Source organism: Xenopus laevis, chromosome 8S (assembly GCF_017654675.1).
Source record: "Xenopus laevis strain J_2021 chromosome 8S, Xenopus_laevis_v10.1, whole genome shotgun sequence".
Taxonomy (NCBI): Eukaryota; Metazoa; Chordata; class Amphibia; order Anura; family Pipidae; genus Xenopus; species Xenopus laevis.
In genome coordinates this window covers 68,902,970-68,920,124 of record NC_054386.1, presented here as the reverse complement: position 1 = coordinate 68,920,124, position 17,155 = coordinate 68,902,970, and positions in this window count along the sequence as shown.

Genomic DNA, 17,155 nt, shown 5'->3' with positions numbered 1-17,155 from the left:
GGATTGCATAGCAGCACGGCCCTAGCACGGCCTCTGCGTGGCGGCCTGCCTTTGCCTGGCATTATTTTTAAAAAACAACAACAACAACAAAAACTCAGTTGGTTTTTCTGGAAACGATAATACACACAGCTAGATGGCGGGTTGAAGAAAACACTGTGCAAATAATGCCTACAAAGTCAACGTATACACTACTACAGCGGTGGATACGGATTACGTAAAATATATGAATGCTGCTTGAAAAAAAGTAACTCAAGTGGTTTTTCTAGAGACGATAATATTATCAATATTTAGACAAAATGTGAACAAGCTCACACAGCTCGATGGCGGGTTGAAGAAAACACTGTGCAAATAATGCCTACAAGGTCAACGTATACACTACTACAGCGGTGGATACGGATTACGTAAAATATATGAATGCTGCTTGAAAAAAGTAACTCAAGTGGTTTTTCTAGAGACGATAATATTATCAATATTTAGACAAAATGTGAACAAGCTCACACAGCTCGATGGCGGGTTGAAGAAAACACTGTGCAAATAATGCCTACAAGGCCAACGTATACACTACTACAGCGGTGGATACGGATTACGTAAAATATATGAATGCTGCTTGAAAAAAGTGACTCCGGTGTTTTTTCTGGAGACGGTAATATTATGGATATTTAGACAGAATGGGAACAAGGTCACACAGCTCGATGGCGGGTTGAAGAAAACAGTGTGCAAATAATGCCTACAAGGCCAACGTATACACTACTACAGCGGTGGATACGGATTACGTAAAATATATGAATGCTGCTTGAAAAAAGTGACTCCGGTGTTTTTTCTGGAGACGGTAATATTATGGATATTTAGACAGAATGGGAACAAGGTCACACAGCTCGATGGCGGGTTGAAGAAAACAGTGTGCAAATAATGCCTACAAGGTCAACGTATACACTACTACAGCGGTGGATACGGATTACGTAAAATATATGAATGCTGCTTGAAAAAAAGTAACTCAAGTGGTTTTTCTAGAGACGATAATATTATCAATATTTAGACAAAATGTGAACAAGGTCACACAGCTCGATGGCGGGTTGAAGAAAACAGTGTGCAAATAATGCCTACAAGGTCAACGTATACACTACTACAGCGGTGGATACGGATTACGTAAAATATATGAATGCTGCTTGAAAAAAAGTAACTCAAGTGGTTTTTCTAGAGACGATAATATTATCAATATTTAGACAAAATGTGAACAAGCTCACACAGCTCGATGGCGGGTTGAAGAAAACACTGTGCAAATAATGCCTACAAGGCCAACGTATACACTACTACAGCGGTGGATACGGATTACGTAAAATATATGAATGCTGCTTGAAAAAAGTGACTCCGGTGTTTTTTCTGGAGACGGTAATATTATGGATATTTAGAAAGAATGGGAACAAGGTCACACAGCTCGATGGCGGGTTGAAGAAAACAGTGTGCAAATAATGCCTACAAGGCCAACGTATACACTACTACAGCGGTGGATACGGATTACGTAAAATATATGAATGCTGCTTGAAAAAAGTGACTCCGGTGTTTTTTCTGGAGACGGTAATATTATGGATATTTAGACAGAATGGGAACAAGGTCACACAGCTCGATGGCGGGTTGAAGAAAACAGTGTGCAAATAATGCCTACAAGGCCAACGTATACACTACTACAGCGGTGGATACGGATTACGTAAAATATATGAATGCTGCTTGAAAAAAGTGACTCCGGTGTTTTTTCTGGAGACGGTAATATTATGGATATTTAGACAGAATGGGAACAAGGTCACACAGCTCGATGGCGGGTTGAAGAAAACAGTGTGCAAATAATGCCTACAAGGCCAACGTATACACTACTACAGCGGTGGATACGGATTACGTAAATATATTATGGCTGCTTGAAAAAAGTGACTCCGGTGTTTTTTCTGGAGACGGTAATATTATGGATATTTAGACAGAATGTGAACAAGGTCACACAGCTCGATGGCGGGTTGAAGAAAACAGTGTGCAAATAATGCCTACAGGGCAAATAATGCCTAAAAGGTCAACTTATACACTACTACAGCGGTAGTAAAATAAAAAAAAGTAAAATAAAAAAAAAATGAATATTAAAAAAAAAAAATTAAAGTTGGTGCTGCTGAACTACTAGGAGCAGCAGATTAGCACACCAGTCCCACTCCCCAACACTGCTAGACTAATAGCACTGGGCTCTTATAGTAGTAGTAGTAGTAGTAGTAGTAAAACAACAAAAAATAAATAAAAGCAGTCCTTACAAGGACTACTGTTATTGCAGCAGTCAGCAGATGAGATCAGAAGCAGGACAGCTGCCCACTGCAGCTACATACAGAGCACTGCAGTAGAAGGTAGATTACTAGCCAGCAAAGCTACCTAAGCTTAAATGTCCCTCAAACCCCTGCAGACTTCTGTCCCTCCAATAACAGAGCAGTATCAAAACGATTACTAGCCAGCAAACTTTCAACTGTCCCTGAAATCACTAACAGGCAGCAGCTCTCTCCCTACACTATCTCTTCAGCACACACAGGCAGAGTGAAAAAACGCTGCAGGGCTTCGGTTTTTATAGGGAAGGGGAGTGGTCCAGGGGAGAGCTTCCTGATTGGCTGCCATGTACCTGCTGGTCTGGGGTGAGAGGGCAAAAAAAAGCGCCAACAATGGCGAACCCAAAATGGCGAACGTCGCGCGACGTTCGCGAACTTCCGGCGAGCGCGAACACCCGATGTTCGCGCGAACAAGTTCGCCGGCGAACAGTTCGCGACATCTCTAGTTCATAGTATGAGAAATGCACAAGTGTTAATTGCTAATTACTGATTCCCTGGTAATTAGAGTTTTTTTTGGTAAAACTAATATTTTCATGTATTGCAAGAGGCATAACGTCACAGGATTATCAAACTATCAAAACAACAATGGCTTGGAGCAACAGTTCTAGGTTAGGATATGCTGACAAGTAATGCATGCTTGCAATGGAGAATAGTTATTTAAGGTGGGAAGGATATATAATTGCTATACAGCACATAAGTATCATATGGAATTCATTATTTCACACTCCATTCGTTTCAGCCCTAATTTATATTCAGCTTCTTTGACCCACATTATCTTATACCTTGTCTCTTGCAGATCCCCTCATAAATGACTTTAACACCTTACACACAGATTTCTATTCCTTTTTGTTGGTCATTTGACCTATGAGCTGAGTGTTGGATATATATATACCAGAGAACACCACAGCTTCACTGTAATCAGCTTGAAAATTGAACTAAAATGTTCTGAAAGTTTGCTATGATTATCTTTGTTAGCCAATAAAGGTATCACCTTACACAACTTTGTTATTTTTTATTTCAAAAAGGTTGCCCTGTAACATTTTTACTGGCTAACAAAGAACAACAACTTTACCTTCAATTACAAATGAGGGATCAGGAAGTAATAGTTGTGGTTCCTTTTTTTATCAGCAATCCTTTCCAGAAGATACAGTACAAGGGCATCCTTTGAGATTATAAGAAGTAAGGTTTCATCTTAGGTTTTTCTTTGTAACTGTGAAGTTAAACATTTTTCTCTCTCTGAAGTGGTTGTGCTGGCTACTAAAATATTATATAGCTTCAAAAAGAATTGGATGTCTTTTGAGATAGTAAGAAAATACAAGCTCACTCATGACAAAATAGAGATGGGGTTAATCATTTTCTGTGTACAGTATAAATTAGAGGCTAAGAGAAATTAGTTGAATTAAAGGTAAGACACAATAGATCAAGTGGAACATGATAAACTGTTTTCCTTTTTTCACCCTTGCTAACCATGTATCTTAAACTAACTATAGGGCTTATTTAAAGCAGCCACCATAATTGTACTCAAGTGTGCCTACTGACACTGTGGTACTATAGTGCAGCTTCCCACTGTGACCTGCTTCAATAGATTCATTGTATTTGCATCTACAGAATTATGAGCAGACATCATTTTAATGTGAGCATTGGAAACAATGTCATCCCAAAAACTTCCAGTGCAATTGTGCCTGATTTGTGCTGAACTGCACAGATATGTTTGTGTATTGAATGAAAGTTGCTAATAAAATTGCTGTTTGCTATAGTGCGTGATATAGCCTCCATTCTAAAACTACATTTCTGGTCCCATACCAAAGCCATCTTAACAGTATAAAGCAAAATGTTTCTGTGAGTACGGGTGGGTTTAAAATACTGTAGTATTTTTTGAAAGAATGTAAATCGAGTTGTATGGACAGTTCTCCAGTTGATGACTGACAACAATTCATATCCTTGGAATATAACCCATTAAGCCATCAAGCCAAATGACATGATGTAAAATCATTCGGTGTCACATCATCTACCCAGAGACGGGCAATGCCAGATGGGCGCCCCAGGCAACACGACTAGCCACATTGCACCCCTCCCCCCACAAGGCCATGCTCAAATGAGTGCGGACAGGGCTTTATCATCACGCTTTGACGTCAGAGAGCGGCACCCGCTTAATCTTTTTCAGTGGCAGACTAGGGTTGGCTGCTTATAAGGTACATGCCTCGCACCGCCCAAGCTTTGTGCCCTAGGCACGTGTATCTTCTGCCTACCCATTGTTCTGGCCCTGCATCTACGCTACACAGATAATGAACAAAAAGCATCAAAACTACTACAGGCTGCTGTTCATGTGAATGCCATTTGGATTATGGGTTGTTGGAGTTATACATTTTCTCTATGAGCCACAGGAGCACCAAATAGACAATAGATTTTGATCAAGCACACAACTCAGTTGTTGCTGAACGACAAATTCCATACTAATTTAAAATATGTAAAGACATGTAAAGTCTATTCCACAGGGGGGGGATGCCAAAATGTTAACTTAGGACCAGTGCTCTTGTTAGGAAAAAAACAGCACATCCCATGGAAAAACACTGCACTGGCATCTCCCGACTTAATATATTTGTTCCTTTGGCATGTACAGTAGAGTAGATTGCTGGGAGCTGTTGTTGAGAAACATCAAAATTCTAAAAGCAATATGACTCAATATAACATATCCCCAGCTCTTTAGATCCAATGGTCCCATTAAAATCCAAAGGAAAAATCTGGCTTTAATCACAGTGGAGCTCGTTAAAATTAACACAGCGCAGCACCTAATCTGGCGCAACCGAATGTAGTCATTTTGTGCCCGTAAAAGATTATTTTTGCGAAGATTTTATTTAAGCTTATGTCACAAATATCGGGCAATTATGTTGCAAACAATGACACCTTTCTTGTGGACGTAGCTGTGGTCGTGGCTACAGTGCACATGTTTTGCAGGAGTTACCGTATATACTCGAGTATAAACCGACCCGAGTATAAACCGACCCGAGTATAAGCCGAGGTACCTAATTTTACCTACGGAAACTGGGAAAACTTATTGACTCAAGTATAAGCCTAGACACAACTACAGCCCTGTCTCCCAGCAGCACATATTCCGACAAAGCGACCCCCCCAGCGATCAAACGGACTTAATGGTGACAGAGAATTGCCAAATGGATTACTGTGTGCATTGTCCCACTGTCCCACTACCATGTGCAGAGGGTACTGTGTGATATTGCCATCACTGTTAATCCTTCATATAACCAACAGAGGGTGCTGTGTGATATTGCAGTAACTGTTATTCTTTCATATAACCAACAGAGGGCGCTGTGTGATATTGCAGTCACTGTTAATCTTTCATATAACCAACAGAGGGCTCACTGTTATTCTTTCATATAACCAATAGATGGAGCTGTATGATATTGCAGTCACTGTTATTCTTTCATATAACCAACAGAGGGCGCTGTGTGATATTGCAGTCTCTCCCCAAGCGAATTTTTGGTATAGGAATGATTAAAAGTGACTGCAATCTCAGCTACTGCCCACTGACTTGAGTATAAGTCGAGGTAGACTTTTTCAGCACATTTTGGAAGCTGAAAAACTCGGCTTATACTCGAGTATATACGGTAGTCAATTTGTATTTGTTGTATGTGCACATCATTACAAGGCTTGTGACAGAAAATGCACAGTTTCTTGCAATGCAAATATCAACGTCCAAAGTAGAACATTAATTTCAGTTGGACCTATGTGACCATTTTAGTGCTGCTATGCGTTGATAAATGAGCCCCAGTTTTTCTTTTACAGAAATTATCAGCAGTAAGTGCGATAAGTACTCCTAAGAAAAAATACCCCTGATAAAGAGACTCCTAAGAACTTTTTCTTTTTTATTGATGCTTGAAACATTACAGCATAAATAGCAGTTTACAATGCAGATACATATGTAGCAAATCACTTAATTACGAAGTAAATATTACAGGTTATAGGCATACATGGATTTATGACATACAGTTAGGCAAGGTCATGCTGTAAGATGTGTCATGCAAAGGTACCTTAGTAGAGAGGACAAAAGATCCTTTTCTAAAGCAATATCAGTTGGTCCTTAGACAATGATTAATGATCTAGTTTCAAAGTGTGTAGTATTAAAAACCTCTGAAAATTGATTGTCAGTTGTTTTTGTCTAATGTGTAAATAAAACAATCCCATACCTCAAAAAAAGGTTCTGTGTTTGTTTTCCTTTTGAAGAAGTGTCTAACCAATCCATGTGGAAGCCATGAAATAACAGAGATAGGGTTTGCCTCTGTATCCATGCCTGTAAGAAGCATTTTCACTAAAAATTCTATTATATCCATATTTATCTGGATGTATCAAGTTTTTGGTCACCAAGTACTACTGTATATTCCCACCTAGTATAGAAGCACCTATGTAGCCATATAGCCCAGTCTGTGTCGGCCTGAAGAAGACATGCATGTCATGCATAATATGGAATTGATGAAATTGTATTGATGAACAATACAATCCGGGGCAGATTTATCAAGGGTCAAATTGAAAATTTGAATTAGAAATTAAAATTTTCGAGTTTTTTTATGGTCAAAATGGTCAAATTCAACTAGGGAGTTATTTGCCACCTAAAACCTGCCGAATTGCTGTTTAAGTCAATAGGTGAGGTCCAGGGATCAATTTTGAGTTGTTTGCAGCCTTCCTGACATTCAAGTTTTTTTCAGGAGAAAAAACTTGAATCTAGTTTTAAAAATTCGATTCGAATTCAAATCGAATTCGATTAAAATTTGATTTGAATTTGATTCATTTCAAATCGAATTAGATTCAAATTTGATTCAAATTCGATTTGAGTTGATTCCATTCATTCGAGTTTAAAAAATTAGATTTTTTAAATAAATTTTGAGTGGTCAAATTTCCAATGTATGGGAGTTTAGGGGATTTTTTAAAAACTCATATGGATTCTAAATTTGACCTTAGATAAACATGTTCTTTTAGATTTATCAATGTTCTTGAGAAGGAAAGGATGACAATATTTGTACCTAAAGTTAGACTGAATTACAGATAAGAACTGTGTAGGCAACAAACAATACATTTCTAGGGACACTATAAATTGAACAAGCACATTGAAATAAAGAAAAAAAAATTGACAGGACTAGTATGAAATAGCAGTTACAAAAATGTAAAATATTGCTTTTCATCTTTTTCTGCTACTGTCAGTTCATCAATGGAACATGACAGAAATAAGACAGCAAACTATATATAAAAATATATATATGAATAACAAACATTAGTTAATGATTACACTAGTGCATGCTGTATGCATTGCAAAAAGGATAAAAATGTGAGCTTATTCAATCAAAAATAAATTTAACACAAATGATGAGGCAATTATAAAATCATGATGTGCATATTCTCCAGCATTACTTATTATTATCATGTTTATAGTTTGCCAGCTGGCAAAGGAAAAAATATCTTTGTGGTTATGTGTGATAATAATAACAAAATCATACCAATTTCTCCTTTATTAAAATCCTGCTATGAATAATTCCGATTACCAACTGCAAATTCAAACCAAGTAATTTCTTAGTCTAAATAGCATTAACCCATAAAACAATCAAATTAAAAAGTAAATTAAAAAGAGATTTGAAGTAATTGAAACTAGCAAGAAAGCAAATCCCAATTAAATCCTTTTAAATAACCCAACTATCAGCTACACTGTTTTATTGAATTTAGATCAAGCAAGCAATACAAGTAATACAATATTCTGGACATAAATAATCACTAGAATGGGAAAAATTTACATTCACAACATTTTTATAATGGTAAAAAATATGCATATTAGATTCCCAGTGGTGATTCTTTGCCTCTTGCCGTCTGAGGCGGCAACTTGGCACTGACAATAAACAAGTACAAAATTTCCCTCCTGTGCCCAAAAGAAAGAAGAAATGACTAAACAAGTCTTTGGAAGAGTAATAACACCCACTTTGAGAGTGCCTTCCTTGATATCTTTGCAAGAATATTTCAATGAATAAAGAAAGTGAAATAAATGATCTTACTGGTTATTGTTTAGCAATCGCGCAACTTGTTCAGAGCTATTACTTCACCAATAGCTTCCAGGCAGCTGAAAGGTACAGTTAGAAAAAGATTAGAATGAATAGGATATTTAATTAAGTACCTGTTATTACCAAAATGTTTCTTTCCAGGAAACAATGAAGAGAGAGAGAGTCCCTTTAGAGGAATGAGCTGCACAATACGTTGAAACTGTAACATAATAAAAATCATTTATCATTTAGGGCTATAGGCCTGAAATAGATTGAAAATCAATATTGTGTAGGTCAACCACCACTGGAAGGGTTAAATAGTGACAGAGCATCAGTTGCTAAGCTGAATTCTATAAAGTTTCCAGCTACAACTGTGAGATTAATCAAGATGTCACTGTTTTAACACTCCCCACAATTCATCATTTTATTCTGAATAATTTAAGAAAGGCAATCAGCAGATGTTGTGCACACACTTTATTGGGTTTATAAAAATCAGAACATGTGTTTTGTATGCCATGTGATTGGTTGGCAAACTTTGCATCTTTCTTTATTTCTAAATGTATTTTATTTTTTTTCTAGACAACAGACATATTTACATTTTATAGCTAGAATATTTCAAATATTAAAAAAAGTTAAACAAGAAAAAAATATAACACGTTAACAAGGGGGGAAGGAATGTGCAAAGCATTGCAAGCTGTTATTCTGAATCTAAATTAAGCTGAAACTATATTACTTTGTTTATATAATTATACATTTAAAAATGTATAGCTTTGTAAAAAAAACTATGATTTCTTCTGTTATTAAGCATAATTTATTAATACATAAATGCTGTTCACCTATCAGAAGAAGTGGTTGTCAACCTTTTTCTCTAAGGACTCCTATTCTACACTTGGGGTCACATTTACTAAGGGTTGAATATCGAGGGCTAATAAACCCTCGAATTCGACCCTCAAAGTAAAATCCTTTGAATATCGAATTCGAAGGATTTTGCACAAATCCTATGATCGATCGAGCAAAGTAAAAATCGTTCGAAATGAACGATTCAAGGATTTTAATCGATCGAAGGATTTTTCTTCCACCAAAAAAAGCTTAGAAAACTGATGGGGAAGGTCCCCATAGGCTAACATTGTACCTCGGTAGGTTTAAACTGTCGAAGTATGTAGTCAAAGACAGTACTTCGACTATCGAATGGTGGAATAGTCAAACGATTTTTACTTTGAATCGTTCGAATCGAATTTGAAGGTCGTAGTAGCCTATTCGATGGTCGAAGTACCCAAAAAAATACTTTGAAATTCAAATTTTTTTTACTTTGAATCCTTCACTCGAGCTTAGTAAATGTGCCCCTTGGTAAATTCCTAGGCTAAATATATTGTATCACTACCAGAATTACAATTACAGATAATTGCAAACTAAGATTTTGGGACAAATTTAATCCTTTAAAAAAGGATTATCACATGAAAAGTCATGAGCGAGATTCAATTTGAGATGCAATTACATTCTGAAAATATATCTCACTGTTTATCACATAAAACCTCTATTGAAGTTTATGAGAAAAACACTGGAAATGAATTTGGAAAAAAGTTTTTCCTTCTTGAATTGAACCTCAACCAAGACTTTTCATGTGACAAACCATGAGATAACTTTTTTTCACTGATTTGGATCTGGCCCCAAAATTCAATTTTCATCTTGTGAAAATGTATGGATGAGATTCAAGTTGAGATGCAATTCCATTCATTCCCATTTATCACATGAAAACTCTATTGAATCTATGAGAAAAAAAACTTTAGATTCAGAAAAACATATCTCAACATTTATCACATCAAGGGCCAGATTCAATTCAATGAGAAAAAGTTTTATCACATAGAAACTATATTGAAGTTAGAAAAACACTGGAAATGAATTTGGAAAAAAGTTTTTTCTTTTTGAATTGAATCTCAACCACGACTTTTCATGTGACAAGCCATGAGATAACTTTTTTCACTGATTTGAATCTGGCCCCAAAATTCTATTTTTATCATGTGAAAACTTATGGATGAGATTCAGTTTGAGATGCAATTCAATTCATTCCCATTATTTATCACGTGAAAACTCTATGGGAAAAAAACTGGAAGTGAATTAAGAGAAAAGTATTTTTCTCCTAGAATTTAATCTTGTTTGTGAGTTTATACCTGATAAATGGTGAGATAACTTTTTCTCACTGAACTGAATTCGGCCGAATGGGGAAAAATGGAACTAAATTAGGAGAAAAGTTGTTTCTTTTAGAATTGAATCTTGTTACTGAATCAAATCTGGCCCATTATATGGTAATTTTCCACCAACAGTAAAAAAGGGGGTAAGCAGCACCAGACTTGAGCTTGTGAAAAAGTAATTTAATATAAACTTAGTCTGGATCATTTTGGGATTTTCACAGCACTTAGGCAAAGCCTAAATATTGTCCATCTATCTGCAAACAAAAAAATGTAGTGGTGGACTTTTTCATCAATGACTCACATTTTTAAGTCATTTAATCCTATAGTCTCCTCTATTTGTGATATCACAAACAAAATTACAATTACATGTATCTTTAATAACAAATGATGTTATATGGTAAATTGACCCTAAAGTAGAAGATAGACAGGCACTCATGAAATTGCTACAGGCTAGACTAATAAAGCATTTTATAATTTAATTAATTGTCAATAAAATATATTTCCTATTTAAGAAACTGCCTCCAATACCATAGTCATTATAAACTCTAATCTTACATTTTGATGAATCTGCCCTTTAGTATACTAACCTCACCACAGAACTTGTGCCAGACTTATGCAATAAACATACTTGCTGAGAAATTGGGGACAGTATGTAATAAAACTCCAAACATATATATATATCTGTTAATGCATTTGATATCCCTTGATGTGTTCAAAACATTCAACAATGCAATTAAATGTCTGCATACCACTACTCCTCAATCCCTGGTTGCATCAATCCTATTACAGTCCACAAAGGAATAAGACAATGTACAACCCCTTTCCTTAAGATGGCCCCACACTTGGGTACTTTAGAACGATTCGGCAGCTTATCTGCCAGTGTATAGGGCTAAATGATGGTCCTCCCCAACCAACATCTGACTAAAATCAGCCAGATGTTGATTGGACAAATTTGATGTTCCCATCCATTTCGAGGGCTGCATAAGTTATTTGATGTGGTCCTCCTCCTGTTGGTACCTATTCCGATCATTGGAATCTGATCATTAGGCTCTAGGGAATAACAATTGGATTAGCCCAATATCTCCCCCCTTTGGTGGGCATATCTGAGGAAAGATCTGCTCATTGGCGACCTTGCCAAAAGAGCGGATGTTATAGTGTATGGCCACCTTTAGTTGCAAAGCCATTGAAAAAACCTCAAGGGGGGGTTGTATCTAAGAACTTTCCTGCTCCAAAATACATTATCTAGGGTGATATACCGCAAAAAATTATTTGTGTTCTTTTGGTGACACATTCAATAACCTATTGTAAGTTTTTTTCCCTCAACCTGGACAATCATAATTCTAGGACCTTTTTTAATTTCTGGGAACATCACTTTTTCCATGAGCCAGGCATGACTCCACTCCATATTAATTTCATGGCAAGTTACATATTGAAAATTACATTCTTCTATTAGGTCTCCTCTTCAATAAATCTGATTAGTGACTTTCAATCTCACACCATGCTGGGGGATCTTAAGTTCACTACATAAAGCATATTGTACTGATTTCCATTGCAAATGTCACTTTTCAGCAGGTGTTTCTTATTGCATTTTACCATGATGAAATCCTGTGTCATTTCAAAGTATTTTTATATTACTTTGAATAGAAAAGATTGACAATAATACACACAAAAAGTATCTTTCAGCAGACATTTGTCTTGTAAATTATTTATTGATTTTTTCAGTAAAGGTCAAACTTAATGAAGTCATTTTACAGTAAACAATGTAAGAGGTATTTGTAATATTTCATGGAGCATGTTGAACTGTTAACTGAAAGCCGAAGCAAATGCTTATATATAAGATAATACTTCTTAACATTCACATTACAATGAGTGAGAGAAAACAAAAACATAAGAGATGCATTTAAGATCTCTTATGAGGTGATGTGATGTTGAGTTTTCCCCTCTCTCTATTCTGTTCCCTATCCAAGAGGAGCACCTTCAGTGTAATGGGGGGTCAAGCTTGAAGGTGGATTGGGGGGCCCTGTGGGTTGCGTAGGTGGCATCGATTTGCCCCTGCCTCATTGTATTCCCCTCCCAGCTACCATTCACCCCCATTTCCCTTGTTCCCTCTCCCTATGTTCTCTTTACCTGCATACCTTCATCACCCCACACCCCTTACCCTACCTGCTTTCTTGTTCCTCCACACTCTCCTCCCTTCTCCTGTTTCATTTACCTTACTTGTGTTTCTTCCAGAACTGCAGGTCTTCTGTTTGCTTGACCCACAAGGTCAGATGGGAAATTTATGGGTAACAAAAAATTTTTGTCGTTGACAAATTGCATGACAAATTTTTGACGCACGGCAATTTTTTTCACCCATTAATATCCTAGGGACATTATTTTCGCAGTGAAAAATTTCAGTCATCGCTAGTTTTGACAAATTAATCATATTCTTTCATTTTTACAGAATTTTTTCTTCAAATAATTTAACAGTTGAGGTGCCCATTTATATTTTTATGTAAATTAAATATGTACTTAATGTTCTTGCTATTGCATACAACAATATCATCTTAGTTATTATAATTATAATACCTAAAAACATTGCAAAGTACAAATATTAGACTAAAGTTCATAGTGGTTAATGTTGTATGGTGATACAATAATAATAAAGATCCACCGAAGTAAACAGTATTTATGTGCTATGTGTTGTCACCTGCTCCTTCTTTATTATGGCTGCTGAAGTCTAAATATAACATGGAGAACTGCAAATTGTCTTTCAAGCTGCCTGGTGGGATGGTGTTATCTCTATTTACTGCCTGGTAAGATGTTTTTCCTCTAAGTTGCCTTTGGTTTGGTTTTCCTGTGAACTGCCTTGTAGTATCATTTTCCTATGAGCTGCCTGGTGGGATGGTATTGTTACTATGAGCTGCCTGGTAGGATGATTTTCCTATGAGCTGCCTGGTAGGATGGTGTTGTCACTCTGAGTACCCTGGTAGAATGGTGTTCTTATGTGCTGCCCAGTAGATTGGTTTTGTCTCTATGAGCTGCCTGGTAAGATTTTGTTGTCACTATGAGCTGCCTGGTAGGATATTATTGTCACTATGAGCTGCCTGGTAAGAGGGTGTCATCCCTATGCACTGCCTGGTAGGACAGTGTTCCTATGAGCTGCCTAATGGGATGGTGCCATCTCTATATGCTGCCTGGTGGGATGGTGTTTTCCCTATGTGCTGCCAGGTTGGATGGTGTTCCTATTATCTGCCTGGTAGTATTGCATTACAATGTGATGGCATTCCTTTGAGTTGCCTGGTGGAATGGTGTTATCCCTGTGAGCTGCCTGATGAATATGAGCTGCCTGGTGGGATAGCATTCTTATGAGTTGCCTGGGGGATGGTGTCAACTGTATGTGCAGGTGAAATGGTGTAGTCCCTATTAGGCCCATTTGTATGATATGGTATTTATGTGCTGTCTGGTTCAATGGTGTCTTTTCTATATGTTTAACCTATGTAGATTAGTGAAAGAGGCACAAACTGGTTAAAGGCTATTATAACCAAATAATGTACACAAATAACAAAGTCCAAATATTCCAAAGGTCAAAAACAAATGTTCGATGCTCCAAGGGTCAAATACAAATTATCCAAAAACTCCAACAAATGTTCCACATGGGGCGCTGCCTCCTTAATCTGCTGTAGGCAAGTCTACAAATAAACATAAAAGAAAGGGCACGCTCCTATCGTGTAAAATTGTATCAGCACCTTTAATTAGAGAAAGATTAAGAAAGATATATTGCACTTGCAATTTTAAGCTGTAAATGATTGTTCATTGTTCTGTTAAATCTGTTTCCCAACGCATTTCATCGTGTCCCGACTTCTCTCACCCTTGATGGTGACAGCACACCATCACCCTTGAGAAAGTCGGGACATGAAGAAACGCTTCATGAAAAATTATTTTCTGCTCAAATTGTAGGTGCAATATATCTTTCTTTGATTATAAGTGCTGATATAATTTTACACAATGGGAGCTCGCCCCTTCTTTTATGTTTTTTTATATGTTTAACTTATACTGACAGACTCTTTGGACATAAATGACACCTAAGGTGGATGGCAGGTGGATGGTGTATTACCAGATGAGGAAGTGATATTAAAAGGGATCTAAAGCCCTCTATTTTTAATTGATAGTCCTCAGTGCACTGCCGATTTTGCATTCATATCAGTAATCACTGAAAACTGCACCAGGACCATAAGTAGGCCTCCACAAATGCAACCACACAGACATTATCACACAGAACTTGGAACCAAAGTAATGCAGCCAGGGCCGCCATTAGAAATCACGGGGCCCGAACAATAAAGTTTCCAGGGGCCCCTGGGCACCACCCACCCTGGCCCCCAAGCCTCACCCCCCCCCAGATCCCACACCACAGTTAAAAGACCACACAGACATCAGCGCTAAAAAATGTAACCCCCACACACACACAAGTTATAAAAAGCTATTGATGGTCAGGTCCCCCTTATAAGTTACAAAAAACTGTGGTGCTAGGGCCCCCATAAAAGTTTGTTTTTAAAAAATTTGTGGTCAGGGACACCCTACAAGTTAAAAAAAATAATTGGTGACCAGGGCTACCCTATAAGTTAAAAAAACAAACATTGGGGCCAGGGCCCCCATAAAAGTTTTTTTTAAAAAAAAACATTGGTGCCAGGGGCCTATAGAATATTAAAATAATACATTGGTGGCCAGGGGATTAAAAAAAAAAATCACACGTTGATGTTCAGCAGAATTGAACTCGTCGTTTTCAGCAACTTTGCCTCCTTTCGCGACTTTGGGTCTTTTTGCAGATTCAGGACTTCAATTTTGGCTGTTTTCATGACTTCAGGCCTTTTCACTGCTCCGGGGCTTAAATTTTGTCTATTTTCATGACTTCAGGTCTTTTCGTCGCTTCAGGACTTCAATTTCGGCTGTTTTCATGACTTCAGCTCTTTTTCGCCACTTCAGGACTTCGGCTGTTCGACACTTCTGCATTTCAGCTGTTTGGGACTTCAGCATGGCTTTGGCACTGTCAAGGGGGGCCAGACTCTTTTGCAAAGTGCAGCACTGCTGGGCCCCCCTTCAGGCCCGGGCCCTGTACCCCCTGAGCTCCCCTGACACACCTCAGTAGTGTGGCACAGGTAAATTGGAAACATTTACTTTTAGGAGATGTCATTGATGCACATCTGTAGGGGGCATTTCATAATTACATTTTTCGATTGTATAAGCTGTTTTGGGCAGGGCCAACTGTATTACTTATATCAGTTATTGATTGTCTCCTTGTATGTAATCTGTATGTTCAATGTGTGATACAGTATGTTGGTTCTTTATAAATACAGTACCTTTTACTGTATGTCTGAAGCCTTATTTGTGAAGCTACCTCTTATACTGGCTTTTTCATTAACTTAATTCTATATTAGCACTGTTCCTTAGCAGCAACATCAACAATGAAATCATTGTTGCTTTATAAACACATGTTAATATTAAAAATTCTGGTGAAGTGTAAAACATGATTTTAGCTGTGGTCCAGTAACATAAAGGTCATAATTTTTGAGAGATTATGACACAGTCCTATAAAAATTCATACGAACATGTCAGTATTCCTGTGGAGATTTAAGGTTTATATTTTTCCAGATTAAAAATCCCCCAGCCCAGTAGTACCAAATGTTCAGCATTAGAAAGGGAGAAGCAGATGCTGCACAGTTTTCTTCTGTTGCACTGGGATAAAGGTGGCATGACCCTTCCATAGGCTGATGACAAATAAAAATACTCCTGGAGACTATGAAAGGGTTGCAATGCCTCCAGCACAGCATGACTGACAGAATCAAACAGGACCCTAAACTTTGTTGGAGTGTCACCTGAGCTAAGTGCATTTTTAAAAAGAAAAGAAGTTGATTTGAAAGGAACAAGTATTGCTTTAAAGTAATATTGTTTGAAAAACTTTCCTAGCATTTCAGGGTCAGCGAAATACAAAATAATCCTCCATTGTAAACCCCAACTGATCTGTGAAAATCTGGCTACACGTTCTTTGTTTCTGTGACTGAAGCTAGAAGCTTTATAACACACTAGGAGATTAGCCGCCAGTAATGAGTTTCCTCTGCTTTTCCACCAGCAATATTATAAATCACCAGTGGGAAAACATATGCAGGTATTTGTGTTTCCAAAGACATCCGAAGTTTCCTGAAACAACGTTAGGTGATATTTTACACTCCCTGTGAATGGAACAAGCAATAGTGATGCACAGATCAGCCTGTAACCTGTTTGGTCGGGTTTGACAATGGCTGCCCGCAGTGGACTTCATATTGCTGGTGGGCCATATTCGCTGTCAGTCAAGCCACTTCTTGTCCCTCCCCACCCTGTCTTAACCCAACATCTTATAACCAGCATGAAATTTCATTGTTATTTATATACTCATGCACACTTACCTCTTCTGATGACATCAGAGATAGTCAGGTTGACACAGGCATATAAATACGCATGATGGGCCATGCTTGGGATGGGTTAGGGTGATGGCTTGGTAAATCTGTGCTACTGCAGATGACACAGCTTCCCTAGTTTCCTTTCCAACAGCAGTAATGTGAACTGCAGG